Consider the following 16,656-nt stretch of genomic DNA (forward strand, 5'->3'; position numbering starts at 1 on the left):
GTCCCTGCCCATAGTGGGGAGGTTAGGAGTGGATGAGCCCTGAAGTCCCTTCCAACCTGAGCCATTCTAGGATTCTCTATCATTCACTCCCTGGGAAGCAAACCTCCCTCTCAGGCAGCAGTGCCACAAGCAGGAGTGAGGTTTCTCCTGCTAGTCATTTAGTTTGCAGTGCCAGCTGACTCAAGGTGCTGTGCTGGTACTGCGTTAGGGGTGGATGTAAACTGCATTGTGACAAAGACAGAGAGAAGTGGAGTGCCCAAAGACTGACATCAATGCTCACATGTTCTCAGGCAGAATTATTTCTCACCTGCACCATATTCAAGTGAAGTCATTTTAAAGGGCCTGCATATTGTCTGCTTTGCCAGAGGTCCCTTCCAAGCTCTCCTATGGTGTGATTCTCTGGTTGGATTTTTTCCTGCAGATGAATAGCAGAATAATAAATCATCACTAGAGGAAGTTTTGCTGTGCTTAGTGATTTCGTTAGAAACATTTTTCTACCTTTATAACATGCAAATATTTCCCAGGAATATAGACACCAAATTGGTGCATTTCACACCGAAGGTGTTAGTGTGAAAAGTTTGTGGGCTTTGGGGTTGTTTGGGTTTGTTTTTTTTTTTGGTTGGCTGTGTTTTTTTAGCAACTTTTCCTGCTGCAGTGATTAACAGGAGTGTGTAAAAGGAATTTTTTAGAACTTAAATTTATACCACCCATAACTCCCAGTGATGATCTCTCTTATGTGTTTTTTGAACAGCAGATTTCAAAGTGTTATTTGGGCAGCCTTAGTGTAGGGTAATAAGGAAAGATTTTAGTGCAGTGGTAAAATCTTACATTGAAGATAACTGCTTTATGAGAAAGACTAAATGTAAGTTCCTTGCGCAGCGTAGTGTCACGTAGATTGCTCATAAGAGTTGTGAGAAAATCAAACTTTAGAAGCTGTCATTTTCTTTTGAAAGACACTTCAGATCATTGCATTACAAAAAAGATGGATCCTGTAACTCTAGTTGCTCTCTCTGAAATGTTAAAACAGTTCAAATCTTTTTCAGATTCTTTATTTAAATGGAGATGGAGCAAAGCTCAAAAACTTATACTCAGATATTAAACACTTTAGAAATTAAACACTGAATCCTTCCTCTTGTTTCTCTTGAAAGAATAGCAAAGCCCAGCTTCCAAAGGGTTTAATTCATCTCTTAGTATGTTATAGCTCACAATATCTGTATGGATAGCACACAAGGTTGTGCTCACACGCCACCTGGCAAACCCTGAGCCGAAGTCTGTGCTCAGAGTGGCACTGCGCTGCCCAGTGAAGCTGCTAGGCGTTAGCAGCAGACCAGGTTGGCACACTGACATTTCCTGTGGAGGAGACCTGGAGAATTTGTCACAAATGAGGTTAACATCTTGAAAGCTTCCAAGTAATTCAGAAGTAGAATGAAATGTGATACAAAAGCACTACGCATACACTTTGGAGGAGCACTTTCTTTCTCTGCTTGGAATTGGGCACAGAGTCTTCTGCTTGCATGAAAGCAGTATTGTCTGTCTAGCAGTATGGCTAGCTGTGTTAGTGTGTCTGGACTCATTGACTCAAACTGCCCAAACTAATGTAGCCCCACTGAAGCGATGGAGGGGCTGTATAACATGTCTGAGGTCAGTTTCAGTGTTCCGAATCAGTCTGCTAAAGGCATGAGGAAAAGAAGTGGCTGCAGCAAAGCAGCTGTGGCTGCATCTCTTAGCCACAGATAAGAACAAGGGCATTGAGAGGACAGCTGAGGCTGTCCAGCTAGTACTTGGCAGCACAGAGATACCAGGATAGGAGACAAGAGCTGTGACACTTCACACAAACTCGCACATCTCGAGTTTTGTGACTGCAGTGAACACTGTTGCACTGCGCTGTGAGTGGTGAGATTCAGGCAGTGTAAACTTAGCAAGACAGCAGCCTAAACATGGCTCTGGTCATGAAGTGTAGACTCTCAGAGAAAGCTCAGCCTCGTATGAACCCAGCAAATGAATTTTCCTATTCAGCTCTGGACACTTCTGCAGGGGGTGTTTGCAGTAGGAATGAGTGCAGAAGTGGCAAAGCGAGGGTATGGGAAATCACATCCTTTCCTTGGAAAGCTGCCCTTGCCCCATGTGAAATCAATTTGGTAAGGCAGAGGCTTTTTGCAACATGTTCTTTTCAGCTTAGATGCTCCAAGGAGGGGAATTGCCATGACTTTTCTTAATCTTCAGCCTCTGATTCCTTGTAGTCTACTTTTCTGACTTGCTAATGTGAAGAGTTTAGTGGTTAGTTAAAATGAAGAGGGCAGTTCCACAGCAATAACAATCATCATCCTTTGAAAGAGGAGTATGTTGAAATGTCATTAAATCTGGGTGCTCACTTTTCAGACTCCCGGAGAAGCCCTGCGTTTCAGTAAAAAGCACAATTGTTTCAAAACCCAAGCCTCTGGGGGAGGTCTCAAGGTGCCCACACTAATCCAGAGCTTGTTTTTTGTGATTCAGAGCTACACTCCTTAAATTAAAAACTGGCATACTGGGCTTCAAAGGCACTCTTTTTCTCTCATTGCTGACCTTGCTCTTAAGTAAAAAAGAGTTGAATGAGATTTATTGGCAGCTTTTATAATTGTTTTGAAACCACTCTGCCTTCTTGCTTTGTAATTGAGTAAGTTGGCAAAGCTTTTCAAAAGAGCCTAGAAGGTCACTGGAAAAGAGCTGGCCCCCAGCCTTACATAAAATTACATCCATTAACTTGTGTTACATTTTCTCTTAAAAAAAAAGTGGTTAACAATTTAAAACAATGCCAATTATAATGGGATGTCTGTGAAGCACTCACAGCATCACCACCTCGGCAAGACATCGCTTCTTCAGTATTGCATCATTGCAACCAGCATCACAAGAATTAATACTGCCCAGCCACGGCACAGGTTACCAAATACCACTCCCAGTCTATGGCCCATGGTTCTCGCTCACTTTAATTTGCTTTCAGTGCTGCAGGGTCCTCTCAATAGCATGAAAAAGAAGACTAACATTATTAAAACGCTCCAGTCACACCTTGGGAGGCACTGGGCTGTGTTGGATCCAAGGAAAACAAAATGAGTATGTGCTGGATAACCATGAAATCTCTTAGCCCCTTTCTTTTACTTGATCTGAGGTTCAGCAGAGCTATGTGACTGGAGTTTAAAGAGCACTAGAAAGTATTTGGCCTGTCTTTTTCTGGCACTGTTCAAACCTGGAGGAGCCAGGGCAGCCACTGAAACCAAGGCACTGCGATTTGTTGCAAATCAGCAACTGCTGGCAGCTCCTGTTCTCAAACACCCCAAATCTGACATAAGCAGCAAAGCAGCTGAACCCCCTTTTGCATTCTACAAAATTAGAAAGGTGATTGGGGACCACAATATTCTGTCTGCAAAGAATAAAAAATGATGACATGTTTGGAATTTAATAAATCAAAGCACTTCTTCTTCTATCAAGATGAAACATTTTGACCTTTTCAGAAACGTTGTTGTTTGTTGGTGCAAGGAGGCTTTAGCAGAGTGTTTTAATCGTTGCATCTGCATCGTCTGCCTTTCTCACTGTTTGTGGCCAAAGCTCACTGCTCAGGCACCTACGCTGCCCTCAGCCAGCTGATGGATCTCCAGGCTGTGCAGTGCTCTCACTAACGCAGCCTCTGCTGCTGCGGGTGTGAATCTTTGAGGATGTGACCTGATCCAGCCGTGGAGGGCAGCTAACATAGCTGGCAAAAATGACAGCGCCAAATGAGTTCCTAGGAGTCTACAAAGATACCTGAGATGCTCCAGACTGTCCCATCTTCTACCCAGGACAGGAGAAAGCTCACTTCAGTTCCCTGCTACCCACTCATCCCGTAACCTTGCCTGCAGCATGCGGGGAGCCAGGGCTGGGGAGGCTCTGCGAGATGAGACAAAGTGCCTGTGCCCCTGCCCTCTGCGTTAGCATAATCGTTTCACCCTCTGCCAAGTCCCTTACTAAAGCACTGGCAACTCAAAACGTGCAGACAGAAAGGAGAACAAAGACCACGGAGGGGAGGAAAGGAGAGCCTGTAAGTGGGGCACAGGACTTGTAACTGACAGACAGAAATGAGCTGCCAGCTCTGCGACAGGCAGAGTGAGCTTGGCACCAGGAGCCGAGAGAAGTCAGCTGTCAGCCGGGAGGAACGGGAGCTGACCTGGCAGCCAGAGGAGGAAAAGGGCAGAAGACCTGCAGATGTAGCAAGCTGCGGGGAAGAGAACTGCCCAGCTGCCTGCCAAATAACACTGCAGAGGGAAACAACCCCAGGTGATCTGTCTGTTCGAGTGTCTGAGATCATTTGTATTTTTATTCATTCCAGGGGCTGGAATGTATGGAGTTCATATGGAGAGGACAATTATCATGACTCCATTCTCCAGGATGCCTCCTAGAGAAGCATCTTTGCAATAAAGAAGAAAACATTTCCTAACAGTGCTTCTGGGAAACTCTGAAGTAACCTTGTTCTGCTCTCAGCTTCCCTCTTCTCTCCCAGCAGTCAGCCTCTTTTGGATTGTTGGTTTCTACCTTCTGTGTTGTGCAAATACTAAGCAGTACCACTGCAACCTTAACAAATGCATCAAGTAGGGTGGAAGGTGTGCAATCACATTGTCCTACCTGAGCAAGCACCACAGTGATGGAGGAGTTCTGCTTTAGAAAACCAGTAGAGAAACAAGCCCAGGCCAGTGAATGGCTAATCCAAAGCAAACTACTTTCTGGTTGTCAGGTGTGTTCTGCAAAATGGTCCTAGCAGACCATGAAGGAGCTGTAATTCGTGAAGGACTACCTGACCCAAATACCTGATGTTTAGGGGGGGTTAAAAAAACTAAGGGCACTCTGCCTTGTTTTTCAGGTCTTGATTTAATGTGTCTCAGCTTTGATAGAAACGATTTGAACTCATTTATAAATAACAAGAGTGTCAGAACTGATACATGGCTTGGAATAAAACCTCTGTGTTTTTCCAGTGGTAATGGGGGTTTATTGCCATTAGTTTCTATTTTTTTTCAGGCTGTCTAGCAAGAACCAACAATATTTGATGTTAGCAGCATAGTGAGGCAATTGCAACAGAAATGATGTCTTTCTTGCTTAAAGATTCCCAGGAGAAGTATTAGGAGAAAAATACTCACCCTGGTTATGGAACAAATCAGACTAACTCCAGGCTAGATAAAAAGGCTTGGAGTGATGTATGCTGCGTGAGCTTAATTAAGTCTGGGGACAGACAAATTGTAACAACACCCCACAATAGTGATCAAAAATATCATTTATTGTCAGTTTACGCCCAGGAAATCTACTGACAAAGAGCAGATGGTTAATAAAATGCTGGGGTGGGTGTGTGTGTCACGATTGTAAGGGCAAGTTTGATGCTGCTGCTGCAACCTCTCTGTGTGTTTGCTGATTTACATAGAGGAATTGTGGAATCACTCAGCTGTCTGAAAGACTGCTGGAGAGCTTTTCAGCTGCTTCCTAACTGCAATGGCATTTGCTAAAGCTTGTTGTGATTGAGCACAGCCACGAACAGACTGAGGTGCCATCAGTTTGCAGATTTCTGGTTTGAAGCTTCTCAAGAGGTAAAAATAGCTGCAACTCTGAATGCCTTACAGACTCCTTGTGTCCATATGCCTGGTTCCTCTGGAGCTGGGGGGGGGGGGGGGGGGGGTCCACGTGTAATGAGTTAATTAGGATTATTTCAGATGAGACCCATGTTGCCAGTGGAAATGAGGAGGGAAAGGCAGTACTGATAAGGTCATAAAAAGTAGAAACCATAGGAAGTGTCTTGAAAAATAATGGGGTTAAAAAAGAGTGATTTAAGACCAGATTTTTGTGCTGCCTTTGTTCTGGTACACAGTAAGCAGTCTCAAGTAGTGGCTAACTTCATCCTCTGGTTAGATACAGACCCTGAAATCCTATGAGAACAAAGACTGTTCGTTTAAATCCTTTCTCTAGCCTGTGGGGGAAGTGGAGGACAAATTGGTAAATCCCTTAGAGGCAGCATAGAAGTTCCTGCCCTTATGGCAAAGCTGCAGAAGACAATTCTTTAGCTTCATAAGAGACAAGGTAGGGCTCCCTTTGTATTGGCTGGTGCCTGCAAAGCTCCGTTCAGTTATTGTTGGTATCATATTGTTCCAGTTAGTAAGAAGTCCTAAGCAAATTTGTGCTGCTGGAATTGTTTGTTTGTTCTGTGAACCATGATGCTAGGATCTCCAGAGATGTCCAGCAGCAGAGCTGGTAAGCTTGGCATCAGGGCACTTGTAGGCTTCTTAGAAGTCTGTGGGAGCCACAGTTCTACCAAGGCACGCTTCTATCTGGCTGCACCTGTGTGTCTGTATAGGAATGTAGGTACAGAGATATCTTTTCTTGAGGAAAGCAATGATGCTAGCAGAGCAGGGTGAGCCTGGGCAGACTAATCAGTTACAGTGGCTCTTGGATGCTGAGCTGCAGCCTCTTTGGCTGAGGGTGCCAGCAGCCTCGTAAGAACAGATGGAGCAGATGGAGCTGTAAACCCACTCCCAGCACTTTTGCCAAGGTGCTGCTTGCATACAAGGACCTTGGTTCTAGCACAGCCAGAAAGGAGAACTTCTTCCCTTCCTTTTACTAGAGCATTTTAAGTAATTTGTACACTGGAGGAGCACAGTTTTTTTCAGACAGTAGCAGGTGCAGTAGATTTTGGGGAGAGGCCAGAGTCAGGAGCAAATGGGAATGAGGATAAAGAGGCTGGCAGACAAATCTTAGTGTATCGATTTTAGCCTGCCAGAATGTATATTGGATGAGGCTGGAGACCTGCTGACTCGGTCCTCTCCTAAAGACTGATGAAACATTCCCATGGTGAGGCCTGCGAGGCAGCAAAGTCAGAAAGCCAGATTCTTATCAGTGAAGTCCTTCTTGCTTTAACTGATAATCACTGGAGGAGAGATTTTAACTTTCTGGAAGACAATGTGGGCTAAGGAATTACTTCTTTCTTCTTGTCTTTTTGGCTGCTGCTGGCTCGTGATGCTACAGTTGAAATGATTTTGTCTTTCTGGTTATCTGCTTGGGATTGCAATGTTCCCACCTAATCTCCATTAATTCAGATGTTTTGCAGAGAGAGTAGAGTTGATGGGTTTTGGCTGGTTTTTGCTCCCTGCTGTCGAGAAACAAGGTGAGTATTCTGGTCCAGGTCTTCTCTTTGCTCTCTAGCCAACCCCTACACGAGCTCTTGCTGGGTCTTTCTCAGAGTGACTATTTTTAGTGACTGAAGAAAAGTCATGAAAGGTACAATTCTGCCCTGACTTCAGATGTATTGACAAATGTGATCCAGGTACTTGGGAACACAGAGGGAACTGGTCACAAACCCGAGATTTTTGTGAGCAATCATGAACAGAAACTTGCAATTCATTTTAGTATTGTTGAGTTGGATTTATTTTTGTTTTAGAGGAGGGGGAATTGGTTGGTTTGGTTTGGTTTTTTGGTTTGGGGTCTTTGTGTGTGTGTTTGGGTGTTTTTTATTTTTAGATATGCCCATTGAAGTTTTGCTGCTTTTATTTAGGAATTAATGTATCCAGTGCTGGGATTGTAAATCCACCTGTGCTTAGAGTGTCCTGAGGCTCTGTCAATATACTAAGGCTGTAGTCAGAATGTAAATTAGACTTAATTAGGTGCCATTATCTTCTTACCAAATTCAGTAAACTATCAGATTCCTATTTATTCATCAGAATAATCAAAGGAGTGATTCAGAACAATTATTTAATACTCATAGTAAAGGAATTGTCTTCAGTGAGCTCCTGCCCTGCAGATTTGTAAAGGTAGCCAGCAGATTGCTGTAGCAACTGAAGCAAAGCTGAGGCTGATCTCCCTGGGAGCACACTACCTGTGGTTCATGGGTTAAGCTAGGCTTAGCTGTCTTTCCTCTACTCTGGTTGTCCTCTTTTTGCCTTACTTTTAAGTGTTTGAAGTCCTGTATAAGATGCAGATCTCATCTTCCCCTATGTCTTTTAAACACCCTTCATAAACTCATTCTAAATTGTCAGCTATGTATATTCTCCTCCTGGGTTGTATTTCCCCTCTGGGCAGGTGGTAAAACATGTGTTGCCTGTTAAGAATAAAAGCTGATTCACCTTCATGATTAGGTACTGTGGGTGTGAACTCTTCAAATAGCTTCTGGTTTGGTGGTTTGAGGCAGCAGAGGATGAAGAGTCCTATGCTTGGTGCCTGTGTCTGCTTTACATCATCAGTAACTGTCTTCACTAATGGGAGGCTCCTGTGTCATAACCTGAAGTTGTTTAGATACACAGGTAGGATGATCTATATGATTCTTTCTTAATACCTGTGAATGTTCTCAGCTCAGAAAGTGAGTTCTCTGCTGCTACAGACATGAGCAAATTCCAGTGGTGTTTCACTAATAGAAGGCAATTTTGTTTTTAAAGGGCAGGCATGGGTAAATTCCAGTGGTGTTTCATTAATAAAAGGCAATTTTGTTTTTGAAGGGTCATCTCAGTAAAAGAATTCAGCTTGCATACTGATGTATCTGAAGTTAGTATTCTCTTGCCAGAACAAGTGTTGTGTTGGTAGATGAAGCTGCCTCCTTGTAGTAGACTCTGACTTGGTCAGAACTGCAGAACCTCCTCCTGTGGTGGTATTGGTGTCTGGCTGGAAAAATAAATACAATAAAGCAGGGATTTGTTCTTTCCTCTGTGGGAGTTTTTCCATATAAAACATTACTCAGAAAGCTGCTGTAGAGAACATGTTTGTGGGGTACTGAAAACTGTACCTGAGACAGCAATAGTCCAGTTGATTGGGTAAGGCTGGGTGAAGGTTGCACTGGATGATCTTGGGGGTCTCTTCCAACCTGGCTGAGTTGATTCTATTCTAACTCAGAATACTTTTGAATAGAGGCTAAAATAATACAAAATCCAAATGTATTTAATAACAGCAGAAGGTAATGGTTGGTGACCATGAGTTTTTGAAGGTAGCCTGCCTGAACTCTGTGCTGATGTGTCACAGCACAGGGAAATCACCTGAGAGCAAGATTTGATGAGAATTGATTGCAGCCTTATCGTTGCAAGCTTGTTATCAGATGGAGGCTAACTCGTGGCAGGTGTTTGTTTATCTGGATGAGATAATGCTGCAAAGACCTTGTCACATGGCTGGAAAGGTGAAGGGATTGCTTCACTGCAAGAAGGCTCTGCTGACAGGGGATGTGTCAGAACTGGTTGGAGAAGGAAAGTTGTGTTTTGATGCTTTTTCAGGAGAAAAAGAGCAAACGTTTGGAACACTTGGATTTGGGACTTGGGTTTTTTTTCCTGTCCTCCTCTGCTTATTGCATGCATCAGACAGAGTCATACTGCCATATACTCACATTGCTGTGAATGCCTGGCAAATATGCTTGTGGTGGGGATTAATGCACCTGCAGTAATGCTACCAGTGGGAAAAGGGCTTGCTAATAGAAGCAGAAAGACAGAAAGGTGAGGTGAAGTGGATAAGCAAAATTGTCATGGCCTTGTGTATGTTTTAGCTCCTTCTTAAGAGATTTGATTTTCGTGCCCTGTTCGTCAGTGTGGTGAATGAGAAGAAATGCTGAAAGATGCTGCAGAGTGAAGCAAGTCTGCTTTAGGATCAGCTTTCTGACATGGTGGATAACTGCATTGCAACTGGAATTTGGTGCCCTAGCTGTTCTAATGTGGGTAGTGTTTCTGTACCATGGTTTAGAGAGCTGTCTTGTGACAGGTAGAGACTAGTTAGGTAAGAGGTGCTCCTTATTTCCTTGAGCATTACCGAGTTGTCCCAGCAACCAAACAGACACTTTTGTTTCAAATCAAAATGTTCTTCTCTGGATGTTGTGGATGCCTCCTCCCTGGAAGTCCTCAAGGTCAAGTTAGAATCATACAATCAGTCAGGCTTGGAAGGGACCACAAGGACCATCCAGTCCCCACCCCCCTGCCATGGGCAGGGACACCCTACCCTAGATCAGGCTGGCCAGAGCCTCATCCACCCTGGCCTTAAACGCCTCCCTGGACAGCCCATTCCAGGCTCTCACCACTCTCATGGTGAAGAATTTCCTCCTCATGTCCAGTTCAAACCACCCACCTCCAGCTTTGCTCCATTCCCCCTGATCCTGTCACTACCTGAGAGCCCAAAAAGTCTCTCCCCAGCCTTTTTGTAGGCCCCCTTCAGATACTGGAAGGCCACAAGAAGTTGGATGGGGCCTTGAGCAACCTGGGCTAGTGGGAGGTGTCTATGCCTGTGCCAGGGGCTTTGGAACTAGATGATCTTTAAGGTCCCTTCCAACTCAACCCATTGTGTGATTCTAAGCCCTCATCACTTTGTCTTTTATCAACCTGAATAAAGCCACAGAGAGCTGTACTCTGTTCTACATGGCAATGATCATAGTTGTTCATTTAATAACCTCAGCAACTAGACAGGGAAGCCTTAAAAAAAAGAAGTCTGAGTATTTTACAGTATCCCATGTGCTCAGTAAATGTAATCAAACAGTCTTGCAACTGAGCTCCCTGTGGAGGCTTTTTCTGTGTTTATGCAGTGCAGAGGGCTGGGATTAGGGACATTTCTATTAATAAATGTGCAAAAAGTGATGTACTTCCTGCAAATGTTTATGTCTCTGTAAAGCACTCGTTAATGCAGCAGCAAGGCTCTTGGAAGGACATTTGAGGCTAGAAGAATGGCTCCCATCAGCCTACTCTGGATGTGTTTTGGTAAGAAATTATCCTGTAGGAAATGTAGTGGCTCCTGAACCTGTGTTGTTTATGGAAGCCTTGCCTGCATCTGCCTGCACCTGCCTGCCTGCTTGCTCCCTCGGTCGCTTTCTCACGTGCACAGAGAAGTGCTCTCCTTGGTTAAGGCAGGCACCGTGGCGTTTGCTTTGCCACTGCAGCTTTGTGTCCCGGTCTCATTGTATTCTGGTGCTGAAGGATGGGTGCTAGGAATTCCAGACGTTTCACGCTGGGTACTGTCCCCACCTGCAGAAAGCAAAGAGCAGCTTTTCTTGATCAATACCCCAGAAAATGAAGCAGCAGAAGTTCAGAAGCAGGTTTGGTTACCTGTGTGTTTTCCCAGGCAGGCAGTTTGTAGAGATAAGATGTAAGGCAATTTGTTCCTTGTCTCTGATAGCAACTGTGTGCAAATCAGATGCTCCCCACATCTGTGGACTAAAGTGCTGAGATTGCTACCAGGTGTATGTCTCGGTGCCCTCTAGGAATATGTTTGAAGAAGACATTAAAATGCAGTAACTTAGCAGACTTCATAGGGAATAGAAAGCAGTGGAGATACTTTGCTATAGGTCACGTTAGCTGCAACACCAGGAAGACACACTAATGGTGATCTTTGGAGGCTCAAGGTGATACAAGGGCTGAAAGAATCAAACTACAGAAACCAGATTCCCCTGGGCTGTATTCAAAAAGGAAAGAGTTGATGTGGTGCTTAGTGACATGGTTCAGTTGATTAGGTGGTGTTAGGCGACAGGTTGGACTTGATGATCTCAAAGGTCTTTTCCAACCTGGCTGATTCTGTGTCTTGGTGTCCTGATTCTGAATCCTACTGGATAACAAGGTAGCCATGGGACAGCAATGAGCCCCAGTGGCCAAGAGATGGGATCCTGGAGCGTGATAAGAAGAGTGTGTCCAGCAGATCCAGGGAGGTTCTCCTCCCCTCTGCTCTGCCCTGGTGAGACCTCATCTTGAGTACTGCCTTCAGTTTTGGGATCCTCATTTGAAGAGGGACAGGGATCCACTGGAGAGAGGGTCCAGCAGAGGGCTATGAGAATGATGAGGGCGCTGGAGCACTGCCAGATGAGGTGAGGCTGAGGGACCTGGGGCTGCTTAGTCTGGAGAAGACTGAGAGAGGATTTGATAAATGTCTACAAATATCTGAGGGCTGGGGGTCAGGATGGGGGGGGGGGAAAGGCTGTGCTCCCTGGGATAGGACAAGGAGCAATGGATGGAAGCTGCAGCACAGGAGGTTCCAGCTCAACACAAGGAGCAACTTCTTTGCTGTAAGGGTCACAGAGCACTTGTACAGGCTGCCCAAAGGGGTTATGGCTTTCCACCCCACCAAGGTGGCACAAAATGTGACTGTGCCAAGGCACTTTGTCTGCTGTGTCTGTTTAGTTACTGATTCAAGGCTTTGCATATTTTTTAGATCATTAAATTTGAATAAGACTTAAGTACACCTAATGGCTAGCTAAATTGGTTATAGGCTGTTTGTCAATAGAGAATAAAACTGTATTGCAGAACAACATGAGTGGAGTAAGACAGCTCAGATAGTCAATATGATGAAAATTACTCAAAGAAAGCAATTAAAACTCAAATCCATGACTAAATTACTATTGGTCCTACATACAGTGAATCCAATTACACATTACATTGTAGCCTACTATCTGATTGTGGGCACTGTAACAGAGTGGCTTGTCAATACATTGTCAATAGCCAATTAGAGAAACAAACCTATCATCACTCTAAAATAATAAGCAGATCCCACTCAATGACCAGTCCAGCAACAGGAGCAGGAGAAATGGCTTCAAGCACCCCCAGGCTGGGTAATCATGGAATCAACCAGGTTGGAAGAGACCTCCAAGCTCATCCAGGCCAACCTAGCAACCAGACCATGGCACTAAGTGCCCCAGCCAGGCTTTTCTTCAACACCTCCAGGGACGGTGACTCCACCACCTCCCTGGGCAGCCCATTCCAATGCCAATCACTCTCTCTGCCAACAACTTCCTCCTAACATCCAGCCTAGACCTGCCCTGGCACAACTTGAGACTGTTCTCTTGCTGCTTGCCTGGCAGAAGAGACCAACTCCACCTGGCTACAACCTCCCTTCAGGTAGTTGTAGACAGCAATGAGCTCTGCCCTGAGCTGCTGCAGGCTGCACACCCCCAGCTCCCTCAGCCTCTCCTCACAGGGCTGTGCTCCAGGCCCCTCCCCAGCCTTGCTGCCCTTCTACAAACACCTTCCAGCACCTCAACATCTCTCTTGAATTGAGGAGCCCAGAACTGGACACAGCACTGCAGGTGTGGCCTGAGCAGTGCTGAGCACAGGGGCAGAAGAACCTCCCTTGTCCTGCTGCCCACACTGCTCCTGATCCAGCCCAGGATGCCACTGGGCTGGATCAGGAGCAGTATCCAAACAAATTATTCTATAAATTAAGCATATCCCAATCAATCTTGTACTGATTTGCTCTAAATTATGATGGTATAAAATATTGGGCTAAGTGGCACCCAGGCTGTATTTTTCACAGACCCATAAGGTGGTTGAAAGCTGTGAGCATCGCTTCAGATCTTAAAGCAATTTAAGGATGTAACAGAAAAACTGCAGCACTGCAAATCAAGAGGCTGACTTCCTCCTGGAGACCAAAACCAGCATGGACATTTGTCTGGCATGAGCCTCTGGGAAAGGAACTGTTTCTGATAAATTAGGAAATCACATTGAGAAAACACAGATGTCTGATAGCTCTGTTGGAACAGCAATGTCTTTTCTGGATTATTGCACTACTTTTACAGCCTTGCTTAAGGTAGTTCATAGAACCATGGGATGTCAGGGGCTGGAAGGGAGCTCAAAAGATCATCTGGTCCAGCGCCCCGTGCCAGGGCAAGTATTGGAACAGATTATTTGCATATTCTGGCAAGTAACTGCTTAGGCTTACTTGCAGCTTTTATGCTCTGCTGTGGAGAACTCTGTAGGACTCACCCCGATTCCACCTTTTGATATTAGGATGTGTGGGCTGGAAATGGGAGTGGAACATTTAGCAGTACTAACAACCAGGAGAGCAGCTGCTCTTCCATCATAGCATCTCCTTCTATCACAGTAACATCAACAACACAAAGTTTGCCTTCCCATGCTGTGCTATTAAGACAGAAAACAGCATCCTTCAAAACATTTCTGGAGTGGCTATTAGCTTGAGCTCTGATCTGGATTATATACATACATATGTCTTGATACTATTACTGTGTTGTGGCATTGATTAGAAGAGTTGGACTCAATGCTCCTAGAGGTCTTTTCCAACCTGGTTAATTCTGTGATTTGGTAATCCATTCCAAAAAGTTCATTCCAACATCACTCTGGTTCTGTGACCAGACTGTTTCTACTTGTAGTCACTTGGTTTAAGAACTCTAAAGTGCTTGGTTTAGGTTTTTTATGACGGATTTTAAGTCTATTGGCCTAGCAAATGTACATTTCTTTGGCCTTGTACAAAATGTAGCATCCAGAGCTTCTGTGAATCAGGTTTGCTGTGTGCTGTAGCTTGCGTCTGGACATCACCCTGGCTTTAGAGCAGCTCTGCAGTAGGTGGTTGCAATGCTCTAGCCTGTTGTGCTAGTTTGAAGCTAGCTAGAATGTTGTGGTGAGAAGAACTAGATTACAGGCTGTGAAAGGAAAACAAGGCTGATGTCTACTTCACTCTTAGGCTTGCTGAGATGTATAAAAACATAAAACATAGCACACTCAGCACCGCTCTCGCTTGGGCTGCTGGCTGGGCTGCATCTTACTCTCTAACCTCACCCTCTAATCCACTTTGCTTCCTAACCCTCTGGCCGAACCTCTATTCTTCTTTGGGATTGGGGTAAGGTTGAGAGGGGCAGGGGGAAGGTAAAGGGGTGGTTGAGAGCCTCCCCCGGGGACTCAGGTTTCTGGGAGGGCTGTTGTGTTTCTGTATTACCTTTTACCTTGCACATTTCTGTCTATAGCTGTATATACTGTAAATAGCTGCTTGTATATTGTGCCAGTTGTAAATACAAAGCTTCATTCGTATTTCCAGAGCTAGTCTGGGTGATTTCCAAAGTGTGGGGGGCAGGGAACACCCAAACCATCACACCTGTCTGCGTTCCGAGGAGAGAGAGCAGAGATACTTGAAGTGTTCTCGCATTTCCCCTAATAGTTGGAGACAGTTTCCCCTTTGTCCGAGAACCAGTAGCTTTGTATTTCAGTAGAATTACAGGGCAGACTTAATCAACCTTTATAAAGCTAATAAATTAGGTTTGCAAGGTACAACAGACTGTTAAGGAAAGCAAACTTGTGGCAGCACAAAAAGGACAGCACCTTTCTGAGGTGTGATCTGCAGAGGGGCACAGGCTTTAAAGATGCCCTTACAGCTGTGGCGACAAAATAAACCCATGCTTTGTTTTGCTCATGTCTGCCTGGTTTTCATTAGTTCTGCATAGTCTTTCTGAATCTTGATTTTTGACTCTGAATATGCTTTTCCTCCAGTATGGAAAAGATTGATTTATTGTAGAACAAATTTATTTTCTTTTCACCTGGTTTACACAATGAAGCCTGGGCAAATTGGATTTCATTCGTCGCTCAGTCACAGGAACAAATTGATGTGCTTCTCTATTCATTATGGTCATGAATACATCTCCTGATACCTATTTCTCTATACCTTTTTCCCATGGTTCTCTCCCCGTTGCCTGGATTTGCTCACAGAAGTCTGGAAAACAATATCAGCAGGTTTTATATTGTGTGTGGGGTCCAAGTTAAAATTGAACTCCGCAGGCCACGTATGGTGTGGCATGGACACAGCCCAGCGTTTTGACAGCTGTGAATGAGTCTAATTTTGAAAAGCAGTTCCTTGTGTGAGCTGCTGTTCCTGCAGAGCTGGTCAGCTGGTGGAAACAGGATGTGTCTGAGGATGCTTTACATGTAATAATGGCTTTTGAAGAGGAATTAATATAGACTCTGACTCATCTCTCCTACTGAAATAAAAAGCCAATTTTATCTTGCTTTAATCTGTCATCTCTCTTGGAATCATGTTTCTTGGCATCAGGGAGACGTTGGCCCTCAGACGTTGCATCTGAAGTTGCTGGAAATGAGTTTTCTTTGTGTGCACCCTGTGATGTGAATGTAAATCTCATAGAACCATAGACTGTACTGACTTGGAAGGGATCCCTAGAGGTCATCTAATCCAAGCCCATGGCTAGATCAGGTTGCTCAGAGCCCCATCAAGCCTGACCTGGAATGTCTCCAGGAGGTATTCCACCATTCTCATAGTAAAGAAACTCTTCCCAATGTCCAATCTAAATCTAGGCTGCTCTAGTTTAAAACCATTGTTCTAATGCTACAAGCCCTTGTAAGCTGTCCCACCCCGGCTTGCTTGTGGCCCACTGCAGGGACTGCAAGGCCACTCAAAGGTCTCCCCAGAGCCTTCTCTTCCTCAGGCTGAACAGCCTGACTCTCTCAGCCTGTGTGGTAGTTTGAGGGGTCCCAGGACCCTTTAAACAAAAACATAGGGACAGAGGCCCATCCCAGGGGGATGGACCTGCTCGTCCCAGGATACTGTAATGTTGTTACTCTATTCCCTTCCTGGTAGCATAGGTCCGTGGATATATCTTTGTAGGAGAGGTGCTCAAGCCCTCTGATAACTTTTGTTTGCCTCCTCTGAGCCCATTCCATCAGCTCCGTGTCCTCCCTGTGCTGAGGTCCCCAGAGCTGGACACAGCACCCCACATGAGGTCTAACCAGAGTGGAGGGGCAGAATCCACTCCCTCCAGCTCTGGCCACTCTGCTTTTGACACCACCCAAGCTGTCATTGGCACACTGTTGGCTCATGTCCAGCTTGTCATCCAGCAGCACCCCCAAGTCCTTTTCTGCAGGGTTGCTCTTGACCAGCTTGTATTGTTAATGAGGATTGTCCCAACCTCGGTGCAGGACCCTGCACTTGCTCTCATCG

General features: G+C 45.0%; 2 long non-coding RNA genes across 7 annotated transcripts in view; both read left to right on the forward strand.

Annotated features, from left to right (window-relative positions):
* Positions 1–5,500: 5,500 nt before the first annotated feature.
* LOC135183759 (uncharacterized) overlaps positions 5,501–16,656 on the forward strand; it is a 120,941-nt gene continuing 109,785 nt past the window's right edge. For 3 of the 6 annotated variants that reach the window (XR_010305707.1, XR_010305712.1, XR_010305711.1), the window contains exons 1-2: positions 6,541–7,147; positions 8,115–8,279. This is a non-coding gene — a long non-coding RNA (uncharacterized LOC135183759). Of the gene's footprint in view, positions 5,580–5,875; positions 6,238–6,526; positions 7,148–8,114; positions 8,280–16,656 lie in introns of those variants that run through there. The other 3 variants (XR_010305708.1, XR_010305709.1, XR_010305710.1) reach the window with 3 other exon arrangements.
* LOC135183758 (uncharacterized) lies at positions 10,604–15,715 on the forward strand. The gene is made up of 2 exons (XR_010305706.1): positions 10,604–10,694; positions 15,414–15,715. It is a non-coding gene; the product is annotated as an uncharacterized LOC135183758 (long non-coding RNA).

Source organism: Pogoniulus pusillus, chromosome 19 (genome assembly GCF_015220805.1).
Source record: "Pogoniulus pusillus isolate bPogPus1 chromosome 19, bPogPus1.pri, whole genome shotgun sequence".
Classification (NCBI taxonomy): Eukaryota; Metazoa; Chordata; class Aves; order Piciformes; family Lybiidae; genus Pogoniulus; species Pogoniulus pusillus.